Raw genomic sequence first — 12,586 nt, 5'->3', positions numbered from 1 at the left:
CTCGGTACAAAATGGTAGGAAATGGACCTAATCGTCAATAACATTGCTTTTCCCCCGATCAAAGTTCGAACTTCATTTTTCTTGAACTATAATAGCAAATTTAAATTATTTAATTACCAAATTACTCAATGCTGTCCAAAAATCAACTTATGTTAGAATTATATTTTTGCCCCTAAACTTTGACGTATTTATATTTTAGTCCTTAGGCTCGTAAAATAAAATGTATCAATTTTCTTTGTTACCCAAGCCTAGCCAAACCTAAATCATGCTCATAACCGTCCATATTTTGCATCAAATCATATTTTTACTATCGATTTTTCCAACTTTTACAAATAAGTCCTTTTTATTCATTTTCACTAAAAATCACTTAATAAAAGTTGTTTATCACACCTTAACCATACAATATCTTCCATCAAATATAAAAATACATGCATGTCACATATGGATAAATTTTTAAACATGAACCCTACTTCAAAATAATGGTAGCAATAGGTAAATCGGGTTACGAGGACTTAAAAAATGTAAAGAGCATTAAAAACGGGGCTAGGATGCACTTACAATCAAGCTTGAAAGTTGAAGAAACCGTAGCTATGGTCTCCTTGTAAAATTCTGCCAAGGTGAAGAAGACGGACATAAATTTTGACTTGATTTTCCCTTTTTATTCTTTTATTTACCAAATGAACAAAATGCCTTTAATGCATAACTTTGAAATTTTACCTATTCATGTCCATTTTTGTCCACTAACTTATCCAATGGTCTAATTACCAAGTAAGGACCTCTAATTTAAAATCTCATAGCAAGTGGAAACCTTTAACAAATTGAACTCAACTTTTTCACTTTTTACGATTTAGTCCTTTTGACTAAATTGAGTGCCCAAACGTCAAAATTTTCGAATGAGATTTTCACAGAATAGTTCCATAGAACTATAGACCATAAAAATATAATAGAAGTGGATTTTTCTACATCAAATTCGTGGTCTCGAAACCACTATTCTGACTAGCCCAAAATCGGGTTGTTACAACTCTCCCCCTTTAGGGATTTTCGTCCCCAAAAATCTTAACAGAAAATAAGTTTCAGTACTATTTTCTAATTGCCTCATTGGGCTCCCAAGTAGCCTCTTCAACCCTATGCTTTTGCCACAACACTTTTACAAGAACTATACTTTTATTCCTCAATTGCTTTACTTCCGGGGCTAATATCTTGATCAGTTCCTCACAGTAAGTCATATCTGGATGAATCTCAACTTCTGTTGGTGAAGTTAACATGTGATGAGTCTTATCTATAACGGTGCAACATAGACACATGAAACACGTTGTGGATCCTCTCCAACTCAGATGGCAAAGCTAACTGATATGCTACCGGTCCTATTCTTTCTATTTTCTCATACGGCCCAATAAATCACATACTTAACTTGCCTTTACGGCCAAACCTTAGAATTTTCTTCCATGGAGATACTTTCAAAACTACCTTATCACCGATCTAAAATTCAATCTCTTTTCTTTTCAAATCCACGTATGACTTTTGTCTATCTGAAACAGCTTTTAAACAATCATGAATCACCCTTACTTTTTCTTCAGTTTCTCTAACCAAGTCAGCCCTGTGAATCTGATTCTCTTTGAGCTCTGTCCAGTACAATGGAATTCGACATTTTCGGCCATCAAATGCCTCATAAGGCGCCATTTTTATGCTCAACTGAAAATTGTTATTGTAGGCAAACTTAACCAACGGCAGATTTTTTTCCAACTATCTTGGACTTCTAGAACATAACATCGGAGCATATATTCTAAAATCTAAATTACTCTCTTGGATTGACAGTCGATTCGTAGATGAAAAGCTGTACTAAAATTTAATTTCCTACCCAAAGCTTCTTGCAACGTTTTCTAAAACCGCAAAGTAAACCTTGGATCTCTATCCGATATAATAGAAATAGGTACTCCATGAAGTCTAACAATTTTAGCAATGTACAAATCAGAAACCTTGTAACACCCCAAAATTTGAGTATTTATTTTGTATGTTGTGTTACATAAATACATGATTGCTTCAGTGGTTAAGTGTCTTGAGAAGTATTGGAGAAGTCCTGAGTTCAAGTGTAACACCCCGAACCTGAAACCGACACCGGAGTCGAACACGAGGTGTTAACTGACTTTAACCCCTTATAAAATTTATTTTCCAGACACTGCCCAATCTGTGTACAAGTCGTTTTAAAAATCATATCTTGAGTTTCGTAACTCAAAAATTAGTTTCGTAATTTTTCCCAGAAACTAGACTCATGTGCCCATCTATGTATTTTTTTCTAGAATTTTTGGTCGGGCCAATTAGTACATTTTATTAGTCAAAGTCTCCCATGTTACAGGGGTCGACTACACTGACCTTTGTGCATTACGACTTGGATATCTCCCTGCACAGAGTTTCAATACTGATGCCGTTTGTTTCTATAGAAACTAGACTCAGAGAGGAATCTATACATATATGGTATGACTCCTAATTATCTCTGGTTAATTTATAATGAATTTCCAAAGTCGGAGCAGGGAATCCAGAAACCGTTCTGGCCCTGTCCCACAAAAATCTTTTTATCTCTTAATATACTACCCATATGATCTTTTCGTTACTTCCTCATGAAAACAGACTCATCGAGCTTCGATTACATAATTTATTCATCAATTAATTCTACTCCTACTATTTTTAGTGATTTTTCAATCTCATGACAGTGCTGCTGCCAGCATCTGTTACGAAAGTAACTAGGTCCATTTCATGCCTACCCTTGATCCAACTCAATCGAACATTCGTGCCATTTTCGCATGGCTTAAAGTTTACATGCCAAAGTTCAAACACAACGTAATAGCTTATACATGCCAAAATGTTCTTCTAAGCCAACTAAGAAGAAAGTACCAAAACTTGCTATCCGGTGTGATGACTTCGATGACGGCCTGACCCCGCAAAAAAAAATAGATGAGTCCAAGCAACCTATAATGGGTGACAAGGAAACACCGAGTGAGTTTATAACTCAGTAAGTCATAAGCAATGCACTACCATCCATCAATAACATTATCACAAGAGGAAACAAAATGGAACGAGACAATTTACTCCATCCATACCGAACCATACCATAGTTCCTCCAACCTATCGATTCAGTTTCATATCAATTCATGCATTCACATTCCATATACTCATCAATAGGACATTGAAGCATTTTCATAAATCAATTTATTTTCGTTACAATCAAACGACTAAACGGCCTTTCACCCATCCTACGATAAATTTTATGTACATGACTTCAAGTATATTTGTCACATAGGTTCAAACTTACCGAGCTCAACACCAAGTATAAGCATAGCACCTATTAGCCATGTACTCAAGACACTTACCCGATCCGCTGTCCGCGATCGACTCAATAGTGTCGCACACATAGTGTCCATAATGATTCACGAATGTATATTGAGTCCGCACACTCAGTGCTATATAATCAACTCGCACACTTAGTGCTACGTAATCAAATCGCACACTTAGTGCTACATAGTCAAACTCGCACACTTAGTGCTGTACAATTTAATCCCGCGCACTTAGCGCCAATCTCATGGTCATAAATGGTTATACCCGCACGTTTAGTGCCGAGATCAACAACTCAGTACATCTTACCTCTTTTCTTTTCATTCAACAATTTCATCATCACATACGTACATGCATATATATATGTATATTTATTCATTCCATTCAGCATAATACATAAACATTATGACCATTTGAAATAATACCAACTACATGCTTAATGACTTACCTTGTGTTGGGTAAGACGGTTCCAACTCGGCTACTCAGTGATCTTTTCTTTGCCTTTGCTTGATTCTCCTTCTTTAGCTCCTTGAGCTTAATCAATAATTCACTAGTTTAACCATCTTGTTAAACATTCATAATTCAATTACACATGATTATGTATGTTTGTATATTCGGCAACCATCCTCACTAATTACCCATTTAGTCGATTACACACATAATTAAAGGTAACATCACGAATGGCATACTTATGTATATATATATGTATATATATATACTTCGGAATGGGCATCACAATTAGATTTAACACCACCTTCATACTCAATTAGATGGCCGAATGCATGTGTATATGCACAATGTCAACTATAACATCATGTAAATCCACATATACTACATTTCTTATGTTCCACATCTTAATGCCCATTATACATAATCAAATTTAACATCATCTATATATTTACTCATATGGTCGAATATACATACCCCCATATAACATCATTTTCATTCCATTTAACACTTAATTTCCACCACATAAACACTTGGCCGATTTTGCTAGCACACAAGCCTATGACCGAATGTCCTTGACCTCTAGTCACCTAGATTTTTATTCTTTAAGCCTCATCCAACTCATATTTTTCATTGACAACCTCCTTAACTTCAATTTATTCACATCTTTAATCATGCTACATTCGACCATTATTTAACAATAATTCATGCATCCTTTTTATTAAACACTCAAAATCAACCATCTTCATACCTCATCACCAAAGACATCAAAATACCAACCAAGAATGTAACATTCATGGCCGAATATCATCTCCATCAATTAACAAAATTTGAACCATGGCTAGGTAGATTTTCACTTACAACTTAAAATATACATGCATCTCAAAGAATAATATCAAACATACCTTAGTCTAGCAAACCACCATAGCCGATTTTCTCAAGCTTTTCCCCTTCCTTTCTTTCCTCTATTCGGCCAAGGATGTTCAAGAATGAACACTTTTTTTTTTGTTTTCTTTCTTCAATTCACGGCAACAAGGGGGTATGGATGAGACCATGTTTTTTTTTTTCATCACCCTTCCTTTCATTATTTAATCACCATGCTCATTATTTTATTTTTCTTAACATACATCACTAGCATAACATGTTGGAGACATGTTTCCACCCATAGCATGGCCGGCCACTACATATTAGGGAGGGGGAATTTGACATGCAAGTCCCCTTTTTCTTTCACATGCACTAATAGGTCCTCATGCATTGACCTATCACATTTTAAAATTTTCTCATATAAGTCCTATTGACTAAATTCACATGCAAACGACTAAATCGAAGCTTGAAATTTTCACACATTCATGATTACATATTCTAGACAATAAACATCACATTCGAACCTTTCGGTGACTCGGTTTAGCGGTCCCGAAACCACTTCCCGACTAGGGTCAATTTTGGGCTGTCACAACTCTCCCTCACTTAAGAAATTTTTGTCCTCGAAAATCTTACCGGTAAATAGGTTTGGATATCGTTCTTTCATCGAGCTCTCGGGTTCCCAGGTTGCTTCCTCGATCCCGTGTTTGAGCCACAACACCTTAACCAACGGAACCCTTTTATTTCGCAACTCTTTCACTTCACGAGCTAGGATACGAATCGGTTCTTCTTCATAGCTCAAGTCAGATTGAATTTCAACTTCTGAGGGATTAATCACATGTGACGGATCGGATCTATAACGTCGAAGCATTGAAACATGGAAGACATCGTGCATCCTTTCAAGTTCAGGGGGCAAAATCAATCTATATGCAACCGGCCCCACTCGTTCGGAAATTTCGTACGGCCCAATGAATCTCGGGCTCAACTTGCCTTTACGGCCAAATCTGAGTACCTTCTTCCAAGGTGACACTTTAAGAAACACTTTATCTCCCACCTGATATTCAATGTCCTTTCGTTTTAAATCCGCATACGATTTTTGACGATCTGTGGCTACCTTTAGACTTTCGCGGATTACCTTTACTTTTTGTTCGGCATCTTTAATCAAATCAACTCCGAAAATTTCACTTTCACCAAGCTCGGTCCAAAACAATGGCGTACGTCATTTACGACCGTACAAAGCCTCATAAGGTGCCATCTTAATACTTGATTGAAAACTATTGTTGTAAGCGAATTCAATCAAAGGTAAATACTGTTCCCATGAACTACTGAACTCGAGGATGCAACATCTCAACATATCCTCAAGTATCTGAATTATCCGCTCGGATTGACCATCAGTTTGGGGGTGAAAAGCGGTGCTAAAATGCAGCTTGGTACCCAAAGCTTCTTGCAATTTCTTCCAAAATCGTGAGGTGAATCTCGGATCTCTATCCGACACGATAGAAATAGGTACTCCATGTAATCTCACAATCTGAGAGACATACAATTCGGCTAGTTTATCCAATGAAAGATCCGTACGCACGGGGATAAAGTGAGCCAACTTAGTCAGCCTATCAACAACAACCCAAATCGCATCCTTCTTACTTGCGGACAATGGCAGTCCGGACACAAAGTCCATTGTGACTCGGTCCCATTTCCACTCGGGTATCATGATCGGCTGAAGTAACCCTGAAGGCACTTGATGTTCCGCTTTCACTTGTTGACATATTAAACATCTCGAAACAAAGTCGGAGATGTCTCGTTTCATACCATGCCACCAAAACCGACGTTTCAAGTCGTTGTACATTTTCGTGCTCCCCGGGTGAATTGACATTCGGCTACAATGGGCTTCGTTCAGAATCATCGGAATGAGTTCTGAATTCCTTGGAACACACAAACGACTTCTAAACCTCAAACAACCATCATTATCAATCTGAAACTCCGATTCCTTGTTCGGAACACACTCAGCTCGTTTTGCAACCAATTCATCATCGACTTTCTGAGCTTCACGAATTTGATGAGTCAATAATGGTTTGGCTTTTAATTCAGCTACTAACACATTGTCAGGTAGAACAGACAAGTGTACATTCATCGCTCGCAAAGCAAACAGTGATTTCCGGCTTAAGGCGTCCGCAACCACATTAGCCTTTCCCGGGTGGTAATCAATGACAAGCTCGTAATCTTTCAACAACTCAAGCCAACGTCTTTGTCGCAGATTCAAGTCTCGTTGAGTCATCAAATATTTGAGACTTTTGTGATCCGAAAACACATGGCACTTCTCACCAAACAAATACTGTCGCCATATTTTCAATGCAAACACAATGGCTGCTAGTTCGAGATCATGGGTCGGATAATTTCTCTCGTGTGGCTTCAATTGTCTCGACGCATAGGCCACAACTCGACCTTCTTGCATCAATACGCAACCCAACCCAAGTAGGGATGCGTCACTATAAATGACAAACTCTTTACTCGATTCGGGTTGCACCAAAATTGGAGCTTCAGTCAAATGAGTTTTCAGTTGATCGAAGCTTTTCTGACATTTCTCCGTCCATTCGAACTTAACATCCTTTTGAAGTAGCTTCGTCATTGGTGTGGCTATCATCGAGAAACCTTTGACAAATCGTCGGTAATAACCGGCGAGCCCTAGAAAGCTCCGGACTTCGGTAACATTTCTCGGAGGCTTCCAGTTAAGTATGGCTGAAATTTTGCTCGGGTCAACTCGAATACCCGATGCGGATACCACATGACCCAAGAAGCTAACCTCTCTTAACCAGAACTCACACTTACTGAACTTAGCATATAACTGCTTATCCCGCAAAATTTGCAACACTAGCCTCAGATGCTCAGCATGTTCGGTCTCATCTCTTGAATAGACCAAGATGTCATCAATAAACACAACTACGAACCGATCCAAATACGGCCTGAAGATCCGATTCATCAAATCCATAAACACCGCAGGGGCATTAGTGAGCCCAAACGGCATCACTAAGAACTCGTACTGACTATACCTCGTTCTGAAAGCAGTTTTGGGTACGTCCGAATCTCGAATCCGCAACTGATAATAACCCGATCTCAAATCTATCTTTGAAAACACCGATGCTCCCTTTAATTGATCGAACAGATCATCAATACGCGGTAACGGATACTTATTCTTTATCATCACTTTATTCAGTTGTCGATAGTCAATGCACAACCTCATGGTTCCGTCCTTCTTTTTCACGAACAATACTGGTGCACCCCAAGGTGAGAAACTCGGTCGAGCGAAACCTCTATCCGTCAATTCTTGCAACTGAGCTTTCAACTCTTTTAACTCGGTTAGTGCCATACGATACGGAGCGATCGAAATTGGCGTAGTTCCAGGTACAAGCTCAATACCAAACTCTACCTCCCGAACAGGTGGCAAACCCGGTAACTCTTCAGGAAAAACATCCGGGTATTCACAAACCACCGGCACAAATTCGGGTTTCTTTTCTAACTCTTTGTCATCAAGTACATACGCAAGGTATGCTTCGCACCCTTTTCTTACATATTTCTGGGCCAACATTGCCGATATTACAGCTGGCAATCCCCTTAAGTCCGTAGACTCAATTTGAATTATCTCGTTATTTGCGCACCTCAAATCAATAGTCTTGCTTTTGCAATTCACAACCGCATCATGCGCGGTCAACCAATCCAAACCAAGAATAACGTCAAATTCGTCAAACGGCAAAAGCATCAAATCGGCCGGAAGACAGGATTCTCGGATTTTTAGAGGGCATCTCTTACACACTTTATCAACTAGTACGCATTGACCCAAAGGGTTTGACACTCGAATTACGAACTCGGTAGACTCAATAGGTAGAGTCTTACTGGATGCTAAGGTTTCACATACATATGAATGAGTAGAGCCAGGGTCAATCAATGCAATCACATTAGTATCAAAGAGAGTGAAGGTACCAGTGATGACGTCGGGGGAGGATACCTCCTCTCGTGCGCGAATGGCATATGCTCTAGCAGGAGTACGGTTCTCGGCTCGATCGGCCGTATCAGAGGCCCCCCTCTGACTACCACCCCTGCCTCCTAAAATTCTCGGTGGTCTACCTCTAGATGTCACTCCACTAGGTCTTGCACCTTGAATCTTATTCTTCTCATCCAGCTCCGTGCAATCTCTAATAAAGTGGTCCTTCGAACCGCATCCGTAACAGGCCCTGCTAGTAGACTTGCCCCAACATTCACCTAGGTGTCGTCTTCCACATTGGGGACATTCAGGTTTCTCGTGACGATTCTTGCCCACACTAGCTACCGAAGTAGCTCGGGAGCCCATCGATGGTCTTGCCCTGATGGAAATTCCCGCAGTCGCCCTCGACTTATTAATGTCCTCCCTGAACTTCTTTACAGCTGAGAACGGAGCTTTACCCGTCGATCTTTTACGATAGTCTCTAGCCTCAAATTCAGCCTTCTTCTTCTCCTTTCCAAGTTCTTCCGCCTTGCAGGCTCGTTCGACTAGTGTTACGAATTCTTTTATTTCCAAAATACCCATTAGTAGCTTTAAATCTTCATTCAATCCTTCTTCGAATCTTTTGCACATAGCAACCTCATCAGCTACACACTCCCGGGCATACCTACTGAGTCTTACGAATTCATGTTCGTATTCAGATACTGTCATACGGCCTTGCTTAAGTTCCAAGAATTCCTTACGCTTTTGATCAATGAACCGTTGACTAATATATTTCTTTCGAAATTCCGTCTGAAAGAAGTCCCAAGTTACTCGTTCGTTTGGGACTATGGAAATCAGGGTCCTCCACCAATAGTAGGCTGAGTCCCGCAACAAGGATATAGCACACTTTAGACATTCATCGGGTGTGCATGACAATTCATCGAACACCCGAATGGTGTTATCAAGCCAGAACTCGGCCCTTTCGGCATCATCAGTTACTATGGCCTTGAACTCCTCGGCCCCACGCTTCCTAATCAAGTCTACAGGTGGCTTACTTAGCCTCACAGGATCAGCGACTGATGGCATTACAGGCTCTTGGGGTGGATTATTCAAATTTGGGAATTGTTGGACAGCCGGGTTGGTTCGGGCATATTGCGCGACCCACTCATTCATCATGGTAAAGAAGGCTTGTTTAGCCCCCTCACCTTGATTATTCGCAGATGACTGAGGTTCAACAGGCGGCGTCCCTTGTGCAGGAGCAGCCGCTACACTTTCAATGTCATCCGCCAAGGTTCTCTCTACACCGGGATCCATTTACTAATCAAAACATAAATTTTAACCGTCAGAAGTCATCACACAGTTAAACATTAACATTCGGCATGTATAGCTAGACTCATACGTGCTATGCTAGTCCTAGAACCGACTAAACCATAGCTCTGATACCAATGAAATGTAACACCCCGAACCCGAAACCGACACCGGAGTCGAACACGAGGTGTTAACTGACTTTAACCCCTTATAAAATTTATTTTCCAGACACTGCCCAATCTGTGTACAAGTCGTTTTAAAAATCATATCTTGAGTTTCGTAACTCAAAAATCAGTTTCGTAATTTTTCCCAGAAACTAGACTCATTTGCCCATCTATGTATTTTTTTCTAGAATTTTTGGTCGGGCCAATTAGTACAGTTTATTAGTCAAAGTCTCCCATGTTGCAGGGGTCGACTACACTGACCTTTGTGCATTACGACTTGGATATCTCCCTGCACAGAGTTTCAATACTTATGACGTTTGTTTCTATAGAAACTAGACTCAGAGAGGAATCTATACATATATGGTATGACTCCTAATTATCTCTGGTTAATTTATAATGAATTTCCAAAGTCGGAGCAGGGAATCTAGAAACCGTTCTGGCCCTGTCCCACAAAAATCTGTTTATCTCTTAATATACTGCCCATATGATCTTTTCGTTACTTCCTCATGAAAACAGACTCATCGAGCTTCGATTACATAATTTATTCATCAATTAATTCCACTCCTACTATTTTTAGTGATTTTTCAATCTCATGACACTGCTGCTGCCAGCATCTGTTACGAAAGTAACTAGGTCCATTTCATGCCTACCCTTGATCCAACTCAATCGAACATTCGTGCCATTTTCACATGGCTTAAAGTTTACATGCCAAAGTTAAAACACAACGTAATAGCTTATACATGCCAAAATGTTCTTCTAAGCCAACTAAGAAGAAAGTACCAAAACTTGCTATCCGGTGTGATGACTTCGATGACGGCCTGACCCCGCAAAAAAAATAGATGAGTCCAAGCAACCTATAATGGGTGACAAAGAAACACCGAGTGAGTTTATAACTCAGTAAGTCATAAGCAATGCACTACCATCCATCAATAACATTATCACAAGAGGAAACAAAATGGAACGAGACAATTTACTCCATCCATACCGAACCATACCATAGTTCCTCCAACCTATCGATTCAGTTTCATATCAATTCATGCATTCACATTCCATATACTCATCAATAGGACATTGAAGCATTTTCATAAATCAATTTATTTTCGTTACAATCAAACGACTAAACGGCCTTTCACCCATCCTACGATAAATTTTATGTACATGACTTCAAGTATATTTGTCACATAGGTTCAAACTTACCGAGCTCAACACCAAGTATAAGCATAGCACCTATTAGCCATGTACTCAAGACACTTACCCGATCCGCTGTCCGCGATCGACTCAATAGTGTCGCACACATAGTGTCCATAATGATTCACGAATGTATATTGAGTCCGCACACTCAGTGCTATATAATCAACTCGCACACTTAGTGCTACGTAATCAAATCGCACACTTAGTGCTACATAGTCAAACTCGCACACTTAGTGCCGCATGGTCAATTCGCACACTTAGTGCATCATATTCATTTCGCACACTTAGTGCAACATAGTCAAATCGCACACTTAGTGCTGTACAATTTAATCCCGCGCACTTAGCGCCAATCTCATGGTCATAAATGGTTATACCCGCACGTTTAGTGCCGAGATCAACAACTCAGTACATCTTACCTCTTTTCTTTTCATTCAACAATTTCATCATCACATACGTACATGCATATATATATGTATATTTATTCATTCCATTCAGCATCAATACATAAACATTATGATCATTTGAAATAATACCAACTACATGCTTAATGACTTACCTTGTGTTGGGTAAGACGGTTCCAACTCGGCTACTCAGTGATCTTTTCTTTGCCTTTGCTTGATTCTCCTTCTTTAGCTCCTTGAGCTTAATCAATAATTCACTAGTTTAACCATCTTGTTAAACATTCATAATTCAATTACACATGCTTATGTATGTTTGTATATTCGGCAACCATCCTCACTAATTACCCATTTAGTCGATTACACACATAATTAAAGGTAACATCACGAATGGCATACTTATGTATATATATATGTATATATATATACTTCGGAATGGGCATCACAATTAGATTTAACACCACCTTCATACTCAATTAGATGGCCGAATGCATGTGTATATGCACAATGTCAACTATAACATCATGTAAATCCACATATACTACATTTCTTATGTTCCACATCTTAATGCCCATTATACATAATCAAATTTAACATCATCTATATATTTACTCATATGGCCGAATATACATACCCCCATATAACATCATTTTCATTCCATTTAACACTTAATTTCCACCACATAAACACTTGGCCGATTTTGCTAGCACACAAGCCTATGACCGAATGTCCTTGACCTCTAGTCACCTAGATTTTTATTCTTTAAGCCTCATCCAACTCATATTTTTCATTGACAACCTCCTTAACTTCAATTTATTCACATCTTTAATCATGCTACATTCGACCATTATTTAACAATAATTCATGCATCCTTTTTATTAAACACTCAAAATCAACCATCTTCATACCTCATCACCAAAGACATCAAAATACCAACC

Source organism: Gossypium hirsutum, chromosome A06 (genome assembly GCF_007990345.1).
Source record: "Gossypium hirsutum isolate 1008001.06 chromosome A06, Gossypium_hirsutum_v2.1, whole genome shotgun sequence".
NCBI lineage: Eukaryota > Viridiplantae > Streptophyta > Magnoliopsida > Malvales > Malvaceae > Gossypium > Gossypium hirsutum.
The sequence above is the reverse complement of the archived record's forward strand: the minus strand, read 5'-3'. Positions refer to the sequence as shown.